Source organism: Cavia porcellus, unplaced genomic scaffold (genome assembly GCF_034190915.1).
Source record: "Cavia porcellus strain 051 isolate PalLab524CR breed Dunkin Hartley unplaced genomic scaffold, mCavPor4.1 scaffold_1, whole genome shotgun sequence".
Taxonomy (NCBI): Eukaryota; Metazoa; Chordata; class Mammalia; order Rodentia; family Caviidae; genus Cavia; species Cavia porcellus.
In genome coordinates this window covers 105313486-105332843 of record NW_026947484.1, presented here as the reverse complement: position 1 = coordinate 105332843, position 19358 = coordinate 105313486, and the positions used below count along the sequence as shown (strand labels likewise).

Below are 19358 nucleotides of genomic sequence, written 5' to 3'. Positions count from 1 at the left end.
TAACACCCCCAAAAATAGAAACAAAGAGAGAGAGCCATAATATATACACTATTATACAAGTGGATTATAATATGCATGTATACATTGAGTATACATATACACTGAGACAGAAAGGAAATTTCTGAACCACTTTTAGGTCTCTCATTTTGTGAGCAAGGAATCACAAGAAAAGAAGAAAATAAATACTAGGTAGCAAAATTCTATGAAAAATTCATAGAAAGTATGAAAATAATAGATGAGTTAAAGGAGGGAATGAACCAAATTTCACAGCAACTTAACTCAGTATGCTCATGGTGAATTATAGAAAAATAGGTAAAAAACTGGACAAGATAGCAAAAACAGTCTAAAATTTGAATAACAAATTCAATAAGGATATGGAATCTCCAAAAAGATTTCACATAGAAATGCCTGAAATAGCTCTGTTGGTCTGATGATGTCTTTATGTCTTAATCTTTGATGTGCAAATAAAACTATTTCTTTTTATAAAAGAAATACCTGTAATAAAATACTGCATGGAATTCATATATTGCAATTTTGAGAAATGTGAAAACATACTGCCACATATTGAATAGTGAATTGAAATAAACAGCTCAACTATATCAATAAGACAGTAAGACAATAAGGAAAGACTCTTTAGCTGCTACCAGATGACATCAAGTAGGCCAATCTAAGATAATTTGAGTTAGAGAAAAACTGGAAGATAGTATCACTAAATTCACTAATAAACTTAAAGAAAAAATATGGAAAACAATTTTCCAAATATAACAAAAGGTTTAGAAAGAAAAGTAAGAAACATTTATAAAGCATGTAACAATTATAATGAGAAAAGATCAAAAGTCAAGGACAGAAGGCTTGATGCAAAGTCCTATAAGCTCTAAGAGCAAATAACTTTCATCCCAGAATAACTTACCCAGCAATGGCAACTTTTAAGATGAAGAAATTTCATGCTCACATGAAAGAGCTTAAGTAAGGAACATGAATACCTAGCAAGATGTAGTGAAAATATTTAAGGATATTTTCAATTGAAACAAATGAATCAGACAAAAATAAAAATACAGAAAACACTTCTGAGGTCATAAACAGTAACCAAAAACATCACGAAAAGAAAAATAAAGTATTCACCAACAGATAAAGAAGGAAATGATAGTAAATAAGCAACACATCTCAGTGATAGTTTTCAGTGTTAATGGCCTCAACCTCAAGACTATCAGACTTGATCAAAAATCAGAATGCACCGATCTGTTCCATTTAATAAACCCATATTATTTAAAATGATATTAATAGACTAAAATTTAAAGGATGGAATGTTGGAGACCACTATGAAGCAGCTCTGAGCAGGATTTAAATTTTACTATTTGGCTTTCTATGTTTATCTGTGAGTCTGTTCTAGGCCTAGGCCCCTTGCCTGGCAACAAGAGCTGATTAACAGTAAGTGAACCTCTATGAATCACTGGTTCTGGCTGAGCCCTGTAGTGGCCTGTGAGGCCAGAGATACCTCAAAGGGCAAGACAAGGCCACAGCTGTGGGTACTTTGGTTCCAACCCCAATTAACAAGGTAGAGACTGTAGCTGCAAAGATACTCCTACAGTCTCACTTCTATAATGTCTTCATGATAAGACAGTGCTACTAAATTAACTTGATTCATGACTTGAAGACATCCTTGAAATGACTCCCAAGGTCCTGCTCATTCCCTGCATTTTCCTCAGTCTCCCCCCACCCTTTGTCCTTGATCGTAATATAAGTGGACTGATCCAGAGAAGCTTTTGACTTTACCCCCAAAGCCTCGAGCTTAATTAAAGGGTTTTGAACCTCCTGGAGCCCTAAAAATCACACAATTTATCTCTTTTTATTTAACCTCACTGTACACTCTTTGGGGTGATCATGGATCTGGGACAGAACCCGATAATGGAAAACAAGGATGTTTCATGTTCCAGGACTCCACCTAAAGCAAGCAGAGGCAGCAATTGTAATATCAGACATGATTAACTTCAAGCTACAACAGATTGGAAAACACAAAGACTCTCACTACATACTAGTTAAGGGAAAAAGCCAACAACAAGAGATAACATTGATAGACATATATACACTAAATATTTTAATACTAACAAACATTGTTGAAATTAAAAGATAAAATAAATAGTAATACAATCCTAATAGGAGATTTTAACACCCCACTTTTGCAAAGAGGTAAGTCAACTAAAGAAAAACAAGTGCTTTCAGAGTCAAACCACACCTTTGAACATATAGATTTAGGGTTAGGGATCATATACATACAGTGTTCCATCACGTTATAAAATAGGATATAATTTTTTTCAGCTTCACATGGTACTTTTCCCAAATAGATCACACATTTGTCCAAAATTCTGCTTAAGTAAATATGCTTAAGTTCTGCTTAAGTAAATATGAAAGAATATACATTACCTCACACATACTATTAGACCATTGTGTAATGACAATACAAACCGATGACACAATACATTTTACAAATGGCTAAACCTCCTGGAAAATTAGAAAACACAATCCTAAAGAGCCAAAACGTCACAGCAGAAATCAAATAAGATATAGAAAAATCTGAAAGTTAATGAAAATGATGGTGCCACTCATACAATTATTTGGGACACTGGAGACTATGAAAGCAGTTCCAAAAGACAAATTTATTGCAATCAATGCTTATATTAGGAAAATAGTGTAAGCTCAAATAGACATTTTGAGAAATTTTAATGTACTTGAGAAACAACAAACAGGCCACAAACCAAAATTAAGAAGTGAAATTGTAAAGTAAAATGAAAATCAATGAAATTGAATCCAAAACATCCAATGTATTGAAAAGCTGGTTCTTCAAAACAATATATAACACAGATAAGCCCCTCGTCAGACATATGAAAAGAAAGTGAGAAACAACAACTCAGTGAAAACTGAAATGAAAAAGTTGAAATCATGGCAGACATTTTTGAAATTCACAATAATTATATGCCAAATTATACTTCAACAAATTAGCAAATGTTGACCGACAGACTCCTAGATATAAACTACTAAAACTAACTCAAAAAAACATAAATGTGTTTAACAACCCAATAACATGAAAAGAAATTGCCACAGTAGTAAAGCACTGACCAACTAAAGAAAATCCCCGAATGTGATGGATTTATTGCTAAATTCCACAAAAGTTTTAAGGATGTTATGTTACCATTGAACCCCAAACTCTAAAGAATCTGATAAATGGGGAGTGCTTTCAAACTAATTTATACAAGTAAATGTCAATGTGATTCCAAAATCTGATACAGAGCAAATTTTTATTTTATTATTTTTAATTTTTTTATTTCAAAAATCATAAAACAAAGATTAGAATAAAACAATGCAAGCAATACCAGAATTTAAAACAAGACAACAGGAAATCAACAGTAGGTACCATAATATCTCTTGTTTTCTTCAAAATAGTTGTCCATATCTTCATAAAATGAATTCAAACAAAGCAAAATAGTATGAAACTGACAAAAATAAAAGAATGAAAGCATTACAAAACTTCAAAACCAGACAATAAGAAAGTCAACAATAGTTATCATAATCTCTTGTTCTCTTCAAAATAGCTGTCCATACCTTCACATATACTGAACTTAAGTAACACAAAGCAGGTCAAAATTTATCAAAACAAAGAATAAAGTAATTACTGGACTTCACAACAAGATGATAGGAAATCAGCAATGGATAACATGTCTCGTTTTCTTTAAAGTAGCTGTTCATATCATCATACATAATAAAATTAATTGTTCCAACTCTTTAGGAGAAGTTCTAGACATGTGTAAGTCTATACATTCACAGCTATCCTTTCTGTATTAGAGGGAAAACCAAACCAAAACAAAACGAATTACATGAAAACAAGAAACAAATTTTGTTCCAAGAAATAATAGAATTAGTAGCTCAATCTCTTTAGCTATTTTAAGTATGTATACACATATTTATATATATTTTTCCTTTTCTCCTTTTCCTTGAATTATTTTTTTCCACTATAAGCAGTTTCTTACCCTTTCAGAATATTAATGAAGATTTTGTATCTTATTTGCTCTTTCATAACTTACACTAAGAGGACAATACAGTGTTTTTACATGTGAGTTTGATTTATTGCACTTATGATTATGGTTTCAAGTTGAACCCATTTACCTATAAAAGAATTAACACGATTCTTCTTTATAGCTGAATAGTACTTCATTGTATAAAAATATCACGTCTGTGCTGGGTGTTTAGCTCAGTGGATAAATGTCACCTTGGCAAACACGAAGTTGTGTGTTCACTACTTTTTTTTTATCCATTCCTCAGTTGATATGCATTTAGGTTATTTCCAAGATTTGGCTATAACGAATTGTGCTGCTACAAACATGGCACACCTATGTCATTGTGGTATAATGTTTTCAGATACTCTGGGAATATGCTTATAAAGGTGAATAGCTGGGTCAACAGGGATTTCCAATCCCAGATTTTTGAGGAACCTCCAGACAGATTTCCACAGTGGTTGCACCAGTCTACACTCCCAAAAACAGTGCAGAAGTGTTCATTTTGCTTTCTGCAGTGAGATGAAAACTCACTGGGAATTTAATTTGCATTTCTCTAGTGACCAATAATGCTGAACATTTTTTCATGTATTTATTTGCTTTTTGCATTTCCTCAGCTGAGAAGTGTATTTTCACCTTAGATTCCCCTTTTTGGATTGGGTCTTTGAATTTCAGGGGTCTGATTTTTAAATTTTTTTATATGCTCTAGACAGAAGTCCTTTGTATGAGGGAAAGTTGGCTAAGATTTTTTTCCCAATTCATGGGTTTCTTTCACTGTTTTGGAGCTTTGACACACAAAACTTTTTAATAAGATCAGATTCCAGTTACTGCTTCTGGGAGATATTTCTCAAACAGTTTGATATTTGTTCATGAATTCTCTGTCAACTCCAATGTCTCCAAGATTTTTACCTACTTTTTCTCCCAGCAGATTCATTGTTTCTGTATTAATATTTAGATCTTTGATTCATTTTTACTTTTGTTTAGTGATGTTGATAGACATGGGTCTAGATTTAGTTTTCAGCATACAGAGCTAGTATTTCCAGCATTAATTATTAAAGAGACTATCATTCTTCCAGTAAATGTGTTTGGTTCCTTTATCAAAGATGAGGTGGCTGAATGTGTTTGTAGTTGTAGTTGTATCTTCTAATCTATTCAATTGCTCTTCTGTTTTTATTCCAATACCATGCTGATTATATTACAGTAGCTTTGTAGTATAACTTCTTGTAGGGATTGTGATGCCTCCTCCCTTGCTTTTATTGCCTAGAATTGCCTTTGGTCTTCTAGGTCTTTTCTGGTTCCAGAAGAATTTCAGGAATTATTTCTCTAGATTGGTGAGGTATACTAATTTTATTTTGATTGAAATTGTGTTAAATATGTATAACAATTTTGGGAGAATATCCATTTTCATAGAGCTTGTTCTTCCTATCCATGAACAAGGACTATCTTTCCATTTTCTGAGATCCTCTTTAATTTCTTTTTTAGAGGATTGTAATTTTCACAGAATAGATATTTTAATTCCTTTGGTAGATTAATTCCTAAATATTTTGCTTTTTGAATGCTATTGCAAAGAGTGTGGTTTCTCTTATTTCTCTCTCAGTGATTTTGTTGTTTGTGTACAGAAATGCTATGAATTTTGATTGCTGACTTTGTACCCACCTACATAACTGAATTTAGTTATTATACCTAGAAGTCTTTCAATGGAGTTTTGAGGGTCTTCAATGTAGAGTATCATGCCATCTGCAAAATAGTGATAATTTAACTTCTTCCTCTCCTATCCTTATTCATTTTATTTCTCTCTTGTCTAATTGCTCTGCCTAATGTTTCCAGTGCCGTACTGAATAGAAATAGTGATAATGGCATCCTTGTCTTGTTTCTGATTTTAGAGTAAAAACTTTCAGTTTTGACAATTTAATATAATTTTGGCTGTTGGTTTGTCATAGATGGTTTTTATCAGATTGAGGTAAAGACCATCTGTTCCAATTTTTGTATGGTTCTTATCCTGAGTGAATGTTGGATCTTACTGAAAACTTTCCCTGCAACTATTGAAATGGTCATATGATTCTTATCTTTGGATCTATTGATATGATATGTTACACTTATTGGTTTGCATATTGAACTGTCCCTGCATTCCTGGGATGGATCCCACTTGGTTGTAGTGTATAATCTTCTGGATGATTATCTGCATTCTTTTTACCGTCATTTTATTGAAAAATTTTGCATCTGTGTTCATTAGAAGAATCAGTCTGTAGTTTTCCTTTTTGATTGAGTCTTTCTCTGATTTTAGTAATAGGGTAACACTTGATTCCAGGAATCAGTTAGTGATAAATTATTTGCTTTCAATTTCATTGAAGAATTTGAAGACTGTTAGAATAAAGTCTTCCTTGAATTTGTTGTAGAATTCTGCAGTGAATCCATCAGGACTTAAGCCTTTTTTGTTGGTATGTTTTTAATTATATTTTAAATCTGACTAGCTGATATTGTTTTATTTAGCATGTTTACAGGTTCACGGTTCAGATTTGGTTTTAATTTACATATAATTTACATATATATGCATTTTCTTCTGTTTTCCATGCTATGAAAGATTTTAAAAGGATGTAATGATGATTGTCTAGATTTCCAACAGTGTCTGTAGAATTCTATCCTTTTCATTCCTCCTAAAGTCATTCGTGGAAGTAAGAATTTCATTTCCCTGATATCAAAACCAGAAAAGGACTCAATCAAAAAAGAGTAATATAAATGACCATCCTCATGAATATCGGTGCAAAAATATTCATTAAGATACTGGCAAACAGAGTATAGTAAATGATCTAGATTATTTTGACCATAATCAAGTAGCTCTCGTATCAGTGATGCAGCAATGGTTCAATGTACACAAATCAATAAATTATCAATAAATGTGGTGTATTAACACCACATTAACAGATTCAAGTCAGAACTACATGATTATCTCCAAAGATACAGAACACACATTTGACAAAGCCCAACAATAATTCATGAAAAAAGTCCTATAGAAAATTATAACAGATGGCCTTTATCTCAATCTGATTAAAGCCATCAATGACAAATAAACAGTTAATATTATATCAAAGTGTCAAAAAACTGAAAGCTTTCTCTGTAATTTCAGGAATAAGATAAAGGGTGTCTGTTGTTTCCAATCCTATTCATTATAGTTATGAAAACATTAGCTAGGGCAATCAGACAAGAGAAAGAAATAGAAGTAAGAAAAGGAGAAGCCAAATTATCATTGTTTGCAGATGACAAGATACTCTATATAAATATCCCAAAACCCCCAGCAAAAGACTTCTAGATTAAATAACCAAATTCAATTGTAATACAAATTCAACACTCAAAAGTCAATAGCATTCTTGTACAAAAATAGCAAACTCATTCAGACATAAATTAGGGAAATTGCTATTTCATAATAGCACCAAAAACAAACAAAGAAACAAAAGTCAGACTAAAAGGCTTTGGAAAATATCTCACAAAGAAAGTAAAAGACCTCTACATTAAAAACTCAGGACTTTGAACAAGGAGATTGAAGAGGATATCAGAAAATGGAAAGAAATTTTGCTCTTAGCGAGGAATGAACCAACATAGTTAAAATGGCCAAACTCTCAAAAATACTATACATATTTAATTCAACACCAATACAAACTAGTATTATGATACACAGAGATCTAGCAAAAACATACCAAAAATTCATTTGGAGCCTGAAGAGACATAGAGACATAGAATAGCAAAGGAAATTCTTGGCAACAGAGGGAAGGTAGGGGGTATCACAATTCCTTATTTGACAATATGGAGTTACTGTGAAAATACAAAACAAAACAACAATAACAACAAACAACAATATAACAAAACAACACAAAATGGTACTGGCAATAATAGCAGACACAAGGATCATGGGAGCAGATTAAAAGATGCAGAATCAACATCAAACACACCCAGCAACCTTGTCTTGGACAAAAGGTTCAAATGCATTCACTGTAAGAATATTAGCCACTTTGATAAATCTTGCTGGATAAATGGGATTTCCACATGCCAAAGACTAAAACTATGTGTATCACCACACAGTAAACTAAAACCAAAATGGATTAAATATCTGAAAATTAAAACAGAAACATTAAGTATTCTAAACGATAAAATTGGTAGAACTTTTGCAGGTGTCCGTATAGGCAAAGACTTCTTGAACAAAACTTCTTGAACATCAGGCAAAGACTGATGGCACAGGAAATATTAAAAATGAACAACTAGGATCCCATCTTATTGAAAAGCTTTTGTGTAGCAAAATAATCACCAACAGAGTGAAATGACAAGCCACAGAGTGGGAAAAGTAATCGTAGCAGTTGTTCTTCAAACAGACTTATATCTAGAATATACATACAATTGTAAAAAGTCAGACCTCTCAAATTTAAAGATCCAGTCCATAAATGGCAATTTGACATGAGTAGATACTTTTCATAAGAAGTACAAACAGCACATAAATAAGTGAAAAAATGTTCAACATCAAGATCTTTTGAGAGATGCAAATTAAACCAACATTGAAATTCCATCTCGTTCTATAAGGAATGGATACTGTCAAGAAATCAGCCAAAAAGAAGCACTGGTTAGGCTGTGGGGATAAAGGGACTCTTGGTGTGAGTATAGACTTGTGCTACCACTACTGAAATCAGTGTTGGATGATCCTCAAAAAACTAGGACTAGGCATTCCATTTAACCCAGCTATTGCACTTCTTCATATCTTTATAAAAGAATTAAATGCCTCATATCACATTGATATATGTACAACATATTTTTTGGACCAAAATTTATAATAGCTAAATCTTGGAAACTTCCCAAATGCCCACCAACTTAGAAATGGTTAAAAAAGAATTCCCTAATTCTTACACAGACAGATCAATATAGCTCAAAACTATTGTACAGACCAATATTCAGCTAAAAGAAGGACAAACTTAAGATGTTTCTAGTTAATGTATAGATCAAGAAACCATAGTCTTAAACGAAATAATTTGGACATGCAAATGTAAATACCACATTGTCTCTCTGGTGTCAGAAACTGAAGGTGTAAATAAGAACAAAATTGTATAATAGTCAGAGTGAAAAAGGAATAGGTTTTTCAAAAGTAAAGGATAACAGAGTGGAGAAGAGAAAAGAACAAAATGAGAAATGAATGCTAAAATGGAAGCAAAGGTTTATAAAAAGGAGAGGAAGAGGGGTTAAAGGGAGGGGAATGGAAAAAAAACTAAGATATTTCATGCAACTCACCTCAAGTATGTAATCATTATGTGTATCTATATTTTAACACTAAACAATAAAAATGCATAGAACGTGACAAGGAGATGGGTCTCTTGCAATATGAAAATCATTCATCCACAGGAAAATCTGAGAGATGAGATGGAGAAGAAGGGGAAGGTAAGTACAACAAAAATATACCATGTACAGGAAGCTAGCAACTTCAATTAATGTAAACATTGTATGCCATATCATGAGCTAAAATTGATAATATATAAAAGCAAAAATGGGATAGTAGAATTGGATGAAGAGGTAGAGAGTTTAAAGGAAGAGAAAGAGGATTTAAAAAGAAAGAAGCTATCATATGTACATGTAACCTCTTCCTATGATGATTATAAGCTGCACAAACTTTGAACATGTTACAATAAAATAAAAATTTTAAAAACTTTCACTTATTATTCTACATGAAGGAATTCCAGGAATATTATACAAAATCTATTTTAATATTATTGTGCACTTCAAAATTTTTTAAGAGGGGAAAAACTCTTATTAAAATCCTTTAGGAAAAAACAAGACTGAACAAACGCACAAAGACATACATAGGGGTGCGGATATGTTTGTTAATTTGATCTTGGTTGTAATATCACAAATGTTGCATGAATATATGTGGTTCTTAAGCATAATCATAAAATGCAAATGCCCAAGTATTAGGAAACATGAATACTCTAGTCTCCTTTTTTAGAAGCATGGAGATAGTAATAAGTGGCTCATTAATGTGTTGTGATAATATACTTATTAATGCCTAAACATTAAGCATACTATCAACTCACAAACACCTAGGTTAAATAAATATTATTCAACCCATATGATTTCTACCTTGCTAAAATAGCACATAGTAGAAAATAACCACTTAGAAAACATCATGGCATCATGTGACTGCTTAATAGATAGTGTTTTTAGACACCAATTGGCAATCAAGCAAATCAATAACTTTGTTAATGTTTCTCATACATCATAGCTGTATTTGTTAAGCAAGGAGCAGTAGACCTAGTCAGCTTTTTTACTGTATGTACTGGGAATCAAATAATCAGCTAATCAGCTTTCAATACACAGGTCAAGTCATATGCAACATGAAAGTTTTTCAGTGCCCCAAGTTATTAGCAATTTGGTAATGGAAACTGAGCTCACCATGTTAACCAAGCTATGTAAAACTGACTTTTCCAGCTTGAATATTACTTTCTTCACTGATCTATCATAGAATTCTTTTATGTAACAGCAAGATTGTCATTCAGATATATTCTCATGATTTTGCACGCAGGAAAACTAGACAGACTGATGACTGACTAGTCATGGTACTGCATTACATTTTAACTTTTGTCATATAAATTTACCTACGCATAACTTAATCGGAAGCCAAGAAGAGCTACATGATAATCAGAATTTTGGAAGTGTGGAAATTAAAATATAACAGGTTTTCTAGAAGTATATCTTGAGATTGAGATTATGAATTAAGCTAATTCTTTATATTTATCTGTTTTTATTACAGAACCATTCTCAGTCTGGGTAGACTAATCCCCTTTGCAGAATGTATGTGAGTCACTGAGGTATGAGGGAAAAAGCACCTAGACATCAATGTCACATCTAGTAAAATATTCTCAACCTCACAGATGATTATAAAAGTAATATTTTAATGGTATCCAACCAGTAAGCTGAAAATAAATTTGAAATTACAATAGGATATCGCTTAGTTTTTTCTAAAATAATACTCACTGAATAGAATTATTAAAAGTACTAAATATGTAAAATTATTACATTGTGGCTCCAGCATGGTAGAAGGTTTACAAGCACATTTTACCTTAATGTTGAGGCAGCTATTACTAAAAATTTCTATTTGTTTTTACAGTATGCTCTCAGAAGTTCAGAACATTGTCACAAACTGAAAAAGAAAATATTGAGCATGCTCCTTCAGGGCAAAAGGCAATATCCAAAATATTATGCTGTAGAATGTCACATACTTGTAATTTAAGATTCTGGGTTCTGAAATCCATCTTTCAAAATAGTTCCTAGAAATGATAGAGGATGTTTATTTCAAGAAACTCAAAACAAATCATTACCTTACCTATTCATTCTCACCACAAACTTAGGAGAAATGAGGTCAAATCAAATCAATTCAAATTTTTGATATGTATATCTTATAAGTGATTTATTCAGAAATATAATGTTAATAAATACCAAGCTGCTGGTTCACAAATTTGCAATACTTACTAATACAGTAAATCACTTAATTTCTTTGCAAAGGGTAATTTTATTTATTTTTCTAATTGTTTTGTAAGCAACATCTTAAAAATTATCATTTATCTTGAATATATTTACAATCACGGTCAATTCGGGTCTTTTGGAGATGGCAATTCAAATAAACTATATAGTTTCCTCAACAAAGCATTAGCAATACCACATTTGAATCACTTTCTATCTCGTTAATTTCATAGTGTATGTAGCTTAAAAATTGCAACCCTCATAATAGTGGAAAAATGTGCTAGGATTTCTTCATTATTGTGTCTATAAAAGCATAGATGCAGTGCTCATAATCTTTAATTAAATGAATAATAAAATATTTAAAACTAATATTTTAAATAATACAATACTGCAATGCTTAGAAGATTTTCACTCTCATTATAATGGATTTATTTATATAAAATATATACTATTTCATATTTTTGATGAACCATCACTAATAAACTCAGAGGATTTTTCAAACAGATTGAAATTAACTGAGGACATTAACATCTACATGCGGAAGGCATGGTCATCTCTTTCTATATATAAATGCTGAATATCTAATGAAATCCTAAAACTGCTCAACAATATCTGAAATGCATATTCAGTACTTACCAAGTTGTGGCTGTTTTTGAATAAAGTATTTATTAGTATTAGCATATATATATATATATATATATATATATAGCTTTAAGTTATTATGAACTCTATTCTAGACTACATAAACAATATAAATGTTGCAACAGAATCATACTAATCTTTATTTTTCAGTACAAATAAAAATGATATTTACATTACCGTATTCTACTGAATGTGAACTAAAATTCTGTTTAAGGGAGTAACATACATATCTTAACTGAGAAATACTTGATTGTGAAAAAATAGAGTCATTTGAGTCTTTAGTGACTCAACCTGTTTTGCTGTCAGAGGTCTCAACCTCAATATTGACACTGATAACAGAGTTGTCCTTATTGAAGCCTAGGGTTCCTGTGGAAGTTCCTTAAAATTAGACAACAATAAATTTGATGCATTAGTTGACTTTTGCTTTTATAAAATTATTTCTCTGTAGTATGAAATACTATTTAATACTACCCTTAGGCATTTGACTCATAGTCGAATTTCTTCAAAATTTGAGTCAACTATGCCATTTTGCTATCAATTAAGTTTATCTAATATTATAATTTGTTGTTATACTGCCAAAAATGTTGGCAGAATGGTCACCCGGACTACATTCAATCTCGAGAAAACTTTCTTTTTGCTCATCTGTAAAAAATAACTTCTTATCTATTCTAGATGTTTTTTGATCAAAGATAATTTCATTGCATATTGATGTTCTGCAGGTTTCTCCAGTTTAAAGCTTCCACTGAATTTGCAATTACTTCTTACACTAATGTCACAAAACTTCAATATCATCCATGAGTATTGCATTCAGCTTTTTCCAAATTTCAGTTAATGTTTACATTTTGATCTCCAACCATGATGCCCAGAAAATTTTAAAACAGTATATACAATGGTTTGTCCTTTCCATATCTATCAGAGGAATCATTATCTGTAGTAACAGTAGCCTGAAATGTAGTACCTTGATTAACAAATGTTTCTGTTTGCAATGATATGGTTCACAAGCAAAATTTTACCAAAAAATTTGGTTCTGTTCATAAACTTCATATTGTATGACAAATGTGATCATCTCCTCTAAAGATACAAAAGCAGCTATGTTCCCCAAAGTTAAAACAAATTAAGTTCATAAACCAAGGTACCACTCTATGGCACTTATTTAATAAAACTTGAAAATCAGAATTAGTTTAGCTGTCATTAGAGCTATATTAACATAAGCAATGTTTTCTATGTTGGTACAAGATTTCTTGTGGGACCAGGTGTATTAACATTGAACACAAGTATTTTGAAATAAATTTCTTTTTCAGATCAGCATGTCTCTAACAGAGAGCTTAAAATTTTCAGCAAAACATGTAATCAGATATGTTCTGGTTTTTCCCATTATAGAGCACAGGCAAAGTAGATTAGCATGAGCATTAGAGACTGGGATCACCATAAGAGTAAGCTCTGGCTTCAACATAATGTCACCAAGTTCATTAGCCCCCTAATAACAGTACTAGCCTGTCCTTGTGACCTTTCAAGCTGGCACTGACTTCTGTGTATATGAAATATCACTACGGTTGACTGGTGACAGAGACATATGCTTGAAGTTCCAGTGTTCTGGGAACTAAGACAGGTGAATTTCAAATATGAGCCATACTGGCCAGTTTAGCAACTTTTTCAGACCTTGTCTCAAAAAAAAAAAAAAAAAAATGTGAATTCAACACAGTGCAAAAGCCCGGTGCTCAGTCCCCAAACTTCCTCCACCACACAAAAAAAGAATAAGGTGGCACCTTTCAGTAAATGTCCATCTGCATTTGCTTGTAAACCTTTACTGATTATTTTAGCTTTCTGGATAATTTGTAACAACTTCTAAATCAGTGCTTGTTGTTTCATTTTGCATGTCTATTGGTATGGAGACGGCATTTTCCCCACTATTAACCTCATGAACCAACATTGGTTTTGCTTCAGATTTATCCTCTGAGGCATCTTTACTCCTCAGCCTACATAGATTTGAAGCGTTTGGTTCATGCTTTGCCTTAGCTCTTGGTTTCAGGGAATACCGAAGCTGACTTGAGCTTTCATCTAAACTACTATTTTTTTTTTTTTCATATAAAGAGTAAAACTTTCATTTTTCCAGCATTTCTATGTTAACTGGGGTAGCTTGTATTAAGAATCTTCCATGTACATGTGCAGCTTGTCTTCTTGGTACAAAAGGTTCACATTTGAGGCTATCCCAGGTTTTGCCATATCTTTCTTACTGCTCTTACTACTCTTAGGCATTTTGAGCTTTCCATTTAACAGGAGAAATTTCCCATTATTCCTTACACTGAAAGAATTAAAGACCTTTTAATGGTGCCAACTGTTCTAACTTCAATGTCTCAAAGCATAGAGAGGGCATCTGTATACTGTCCAGCTTCCTGCATACTGGGATCACAGGTGTGTGTATCTTCAAGCTCAACAAATCTGCCATTCTTGAATGACCAGTGCTGTTGAACATTTTTAAATATAGCTATGTGCTGTTTGTATTTCATCTGAGAAGCATCTATTCATTTCAAATGCCCATTTTTGGATCTGATCTTTATGTCTGGGGTGTCTGCATTTTTTTTAGATATTTATAAATTTTAATTGTTATTCCTTTATCTGATGAGTAGCTGGTAACATTTTATCTACTCTGTGGATTGTGTCTTCATACTGCTGGTGATTTCTTTAGTTGCAGAAAAGTTTTTCTTTTTATTTTGATATGAAATCAGCTGTTGATTCATTGTAATTTTTACCTGTGAGATCATAGTTTTGTTCATAAAGTCTTTGCCTACACGTTTTAAAGATTTTTACTTACTCTGTGTCCCATAATATTGTGTTTCTGTTTTAATATTTAGATTTATAGGTAGGGATATACGTTCTGTTATCATTGGGTGAAACACTCTATGTAGATCTGTTATGTCCATTTTTAAATAATTTATCTCAGCACTGATATTTGTTTGTTGATGTTTTTTTGGTCTAGTTGCCCTGCCTGTTTGTAACAGAAGTGTGTTGATATCCCCCACTACAACTGTATCAGTGCTTATCTGATAGTTCATATGTTAGTGTTTGTCTTGTGTTGTTTAAATTTCTCAGTATAACATCACACTGTACAGTAAGCAAATAAGTAAAACAGTTACAACATCCAGCAGATATGTGAGCTACTTCTGCAGTTTCTTTGCATGTATTAATGTTTGCAACTTGAATGTTTCTAAGACTGGGACTCATGGTATTTGCTGTGTCTACATTCATTTTTGTTATCTCTTCCTGTTGAGTTGTTCCCTTAACAAATATATGGTGGTGGTATTTTTATCTTCTAATCAGTTGTGGCTTGAAGTTCACTTTGTGTGCAATAATATTAGCTAATCCCTTTTTTTCCCCCAAAGTTCCTGTTTCATGAAGCATTGTTTCCCAACATTTACTTTTAGTCTGTGAATCTTTGAGTCAAATGTGATTCTCTTTTGCAGGATATTTTTGAATCTTGTTTCTTGATGCATTCTACCAATTTATTTCTTTTGATTGGTGAATTGAGACCATTCATTCACATTGGTGGTTATAACTGATAACTATTCACTTTGTTGTATTATTTCCTTGTTTTGGTGCCTTTTTGTTGTTCTACTTAATTGTTTGCTTTGCCTGATTGATTAATTCTACTGAGTTTGTTGGAATTGTCTTTTTCTAGAATATTCTTCATAATTTTTAAAAGTGATAGTTTGGTGATCATGAATTTTTCAAGTATTCTTTATTATGAAATAATTATATTTCTGAAATAATTTTGAAAGATAATTTTTCGTGATATGTCATTATGGATTGGAAGTTGTTTTCATTTTGGGTTTTAAATACTTAACTCAAAGCTCCTTTTGACTGCAGAATTTTTGTTGAAAAGTCTGTTACAATTAGGATGAGTTTTTATTTATACGCAATTTATTTCATTTGTCTAAGAGCTTTTTAGATTGTTTTCTTGAGTTTCTGGAATCATGACTATCAAATGCCTTGATGCAGCATTATTTTCTGATTATGGTTATTTGGGGTTTTATATTTCTTGCTTATCTATGTGTCAAATTCTTTTCATGCTTGGAATGTTTTCCACTATTACTTCTCTGAGCAAGTATTTTGTGCTGGTTGTGGTATAATCTGATTTTTCCATTGATTTCAGTTAATCTTATTTTTAGTCTTCTTTGCACTATCTAGCAGCTGTTGGGTTTTTTGTTTTTGTTTTTGTTTTTTTTTTTTTTTTTTTTTTTTTTTTGGTCTTGTATTTTGTGGCCCTTTGCTGTATTTTAGAATTTTATAAATTGATGAACATCAGTCAAAACCCTATCTTCTAGAGTTGATATATCATTTTCACACTGGTTGGCACTGCTGCATAGAATAGGATAGGATAGGATAGGATAGGATAGGATAGGATAGGATAGAACAGAACAGAACAGAACAGAACAGAACAGAACAGAACAGAATAGAATTTTTAATCTCCCACCTTCCTCTCCCACCTTCCTCTGAATTCAGTTCTTTTTTTTTTTATGTTGAGCACTAATGATTTCCATGACTTTTCTAATCTCTTGTATTTTTATCAGTATCTACTCTAGATTCACTCACCATTTCCTTCAATGTGGCTATCATTTCTAATTGTCTGTGCAAGTATTTTTTCTTTGAATTTGTCAAGAATCTTACTCATTTGCTGTATTACTTCTGTTGGTACTATTTAGCTGGGTGGCTTGTGATTTTTTCCACTTTAATGTCTACTGGACTTCCAGTGGGAAAATCGGAGGCTTTATGAAGATTTTGTTTCTATGTTTTGTAATGTTGAGGTTTGTAAATTGCTTATGGTGGATAATTTTATTATTAGTATTGAGACAACTTTAGGTAATGATATTTTTCATAGATGTCATATGTATAGCTGGCTTTTGGTCTTTTATCTCATTATTGTATTTCCTCTGTCTTTTAGGGTTAAAAAAGTTCCGTATATTTGTCTTAGCACACAATTATTTGGTCCTCGTCTTCGGTATTATTTATTAGTCCCAGGTCACCTAGGTGTTGGCACACAAGTAAGTTCAATTTATCACAACAATGTCACTTTAGCTAAAGTAGTACATTCAGGAAAAAAAAATATCAAGTAAAGATTGGGTAAAAAAACTAAAATCACTAATATTTTTCCATCTTTATCCATAGGTACAAGATCTGTAATTATTTAAAGACATCAGGACACATAGTAAGCATCAGGACACATAGTAAGCATCAACTCAATAGAGCAATTTTACCCACTTTCATCATCAGGCTGTGGTGAGCCATAATAAAATATAGTTAACTACATACAGATTCATAAGGGTAATTTGTATCAATATGGGTGCATGTAGAAAAAGTGTAGTAGATTAGGAAAAATAAAGCAATGAAAGATATGAAGAATGTGGTAAGATTGATGCAAATAATCCTATGAAGGAGTGAAGGGAAATTACTGATATTGGATAATATTAACAGAAACCAACTAGGAAAAAGATAATGAACAAGGAGTTGAGATTAAAATAGAGGGAAAATTAAAAAAAAAACAGAAAAAGTTGAAAGAAAACAAGAGGATAGGATGGAGAGAGAGATTAAAAGGAGAGTCTATTTGAACAAAACCAAGTAATTTCTAAGTGGGAAGTGGGGAAAAATGGGTACGAAAATTTCAACCTATACCAAAAGAGAAATTAGTAGTAAAATAGTCAAAAATAGATCAATAGAGGAAAACAGTTGGGTTTAGTGAATGATGAAGAAGAAAAAGAAAGAAAAACAAATTTGTTCTTGCACATTTCCAGATAAGTGTTTCTTCCAGGAGCAGCAGGCTTTAATTTTGCAAATCACATTCCTCCTTGCCTTATTATACCTGGGGGATTTGTATGAAAGGTACACAGTTTAAGGGAGACTCTGTATTCCCATTTGTGACAGGTCTTCAGGATGAGACATTAGACTACGGAGGTGTGGAGCCTGGCTTCTGAGCTCCCATTGTGGGATCTTGCTGGTTGGGCCCACAGCTTGTTCCCCAATGTATATTTTGTTTTTCATGAGATCAGCTCCAGACCCCAGCAGGAGGATCTTCACAAACTGAGAGGCCCAGAAGAGATATAGCTGTGCCAAACTCTAATGTGTAAAGATTCCAGAAGGCCCAGTGAGAGTGCAGAGTGTTTAGTTAATGTCTCATGGGAATCTGCCATACATGTCAAAACAGGCAGAACCTTACACCTTGCTGCTACCCAGGCAGAATCCTGGTCTATTGTGTCATGCAGGGACTGTACCCAAGACTCTGTAGGATGCAGGGTGGTGACTCAAGCAGTGTACCTAGTGCTCATTGGGTGCTGTTAAAACCCATGTGTACCAGGCAGGTATTTATATGAGATTGGAATACTTCATTTAAAGCTAGGCTCCCCAGATATTGGTGTCAGATGGAATCTCTGGCAGGTCTAGAACTGGAGCAGGGTAAGCTCAAGCAAGACGAAAGCCTGAGAAATGTTAGATCTATGTGCTGGATGAATTTCCCAGTTGCCATCAGATGAATCACAGGCTACTAGCAGTGACTCTCGTGTGCCCAGAACCACTTTTGACGGCCTTTGAGATCAGGCAGTGATCACCTGTTTGTTCTCTCTGAGTCTGAAATAAGGCAGGTTGGTAGGGAGCCTATTCAATCCTTGATCAATTGCTCCTGGGGTGTGCTGGTGAAAATGCTGCCAGGCTGTAGCCTCCTCTATATTTAGAAAGGAGATGAAGAGACTATATATGTGTATATCCAGGTCTCTCCTGTGGGGCTGGACTCTGACACATTGCTTGGAACACTTTACAAGGTTTGTGTTCCTTCCCTTCTTGGAATTATCTGTGTTTTTAGTTGAGCTATGAGTCTCTCAGATGTTACTCCTCTATTCAGCCATGTTGCTTCCTTGGTTGTTCTGTTTTGTCTACATCATTTGATCATTGCAATACATAGAGAAAAGTATTAGTAATCATTAGTTTTGCAAGAAAATCAATACAAAAATACTAATAATCATTAGTTTTACAGCAACTTTTGCAAGGTCAAAAAAATAGCATGTAGTGAAACCAGAAATGGAGCAAGACTGCTGGAAGCCTGTTATTAAAGGATAGTGGAAAGAAGGGTAGGAAAATGGGAAAGAAAATGAATCCAATTATATCAGGTACAGAACAAATTCTCAATAATGAATATGA

General features: G+C 32.8%; 1 pseudogene; it reads left to right on the top strand.

Moving 5' to 3' along the window:
- Window positions 1-9401: 9401 nt before the first annotated feature.
- LOC100716124 (small ribosomal subunit protein uS2-like) overlaps window positions 9402-19358 on the top strand; it is a 40722-nt pseudogene continuing 30765 nt past the window's right edge.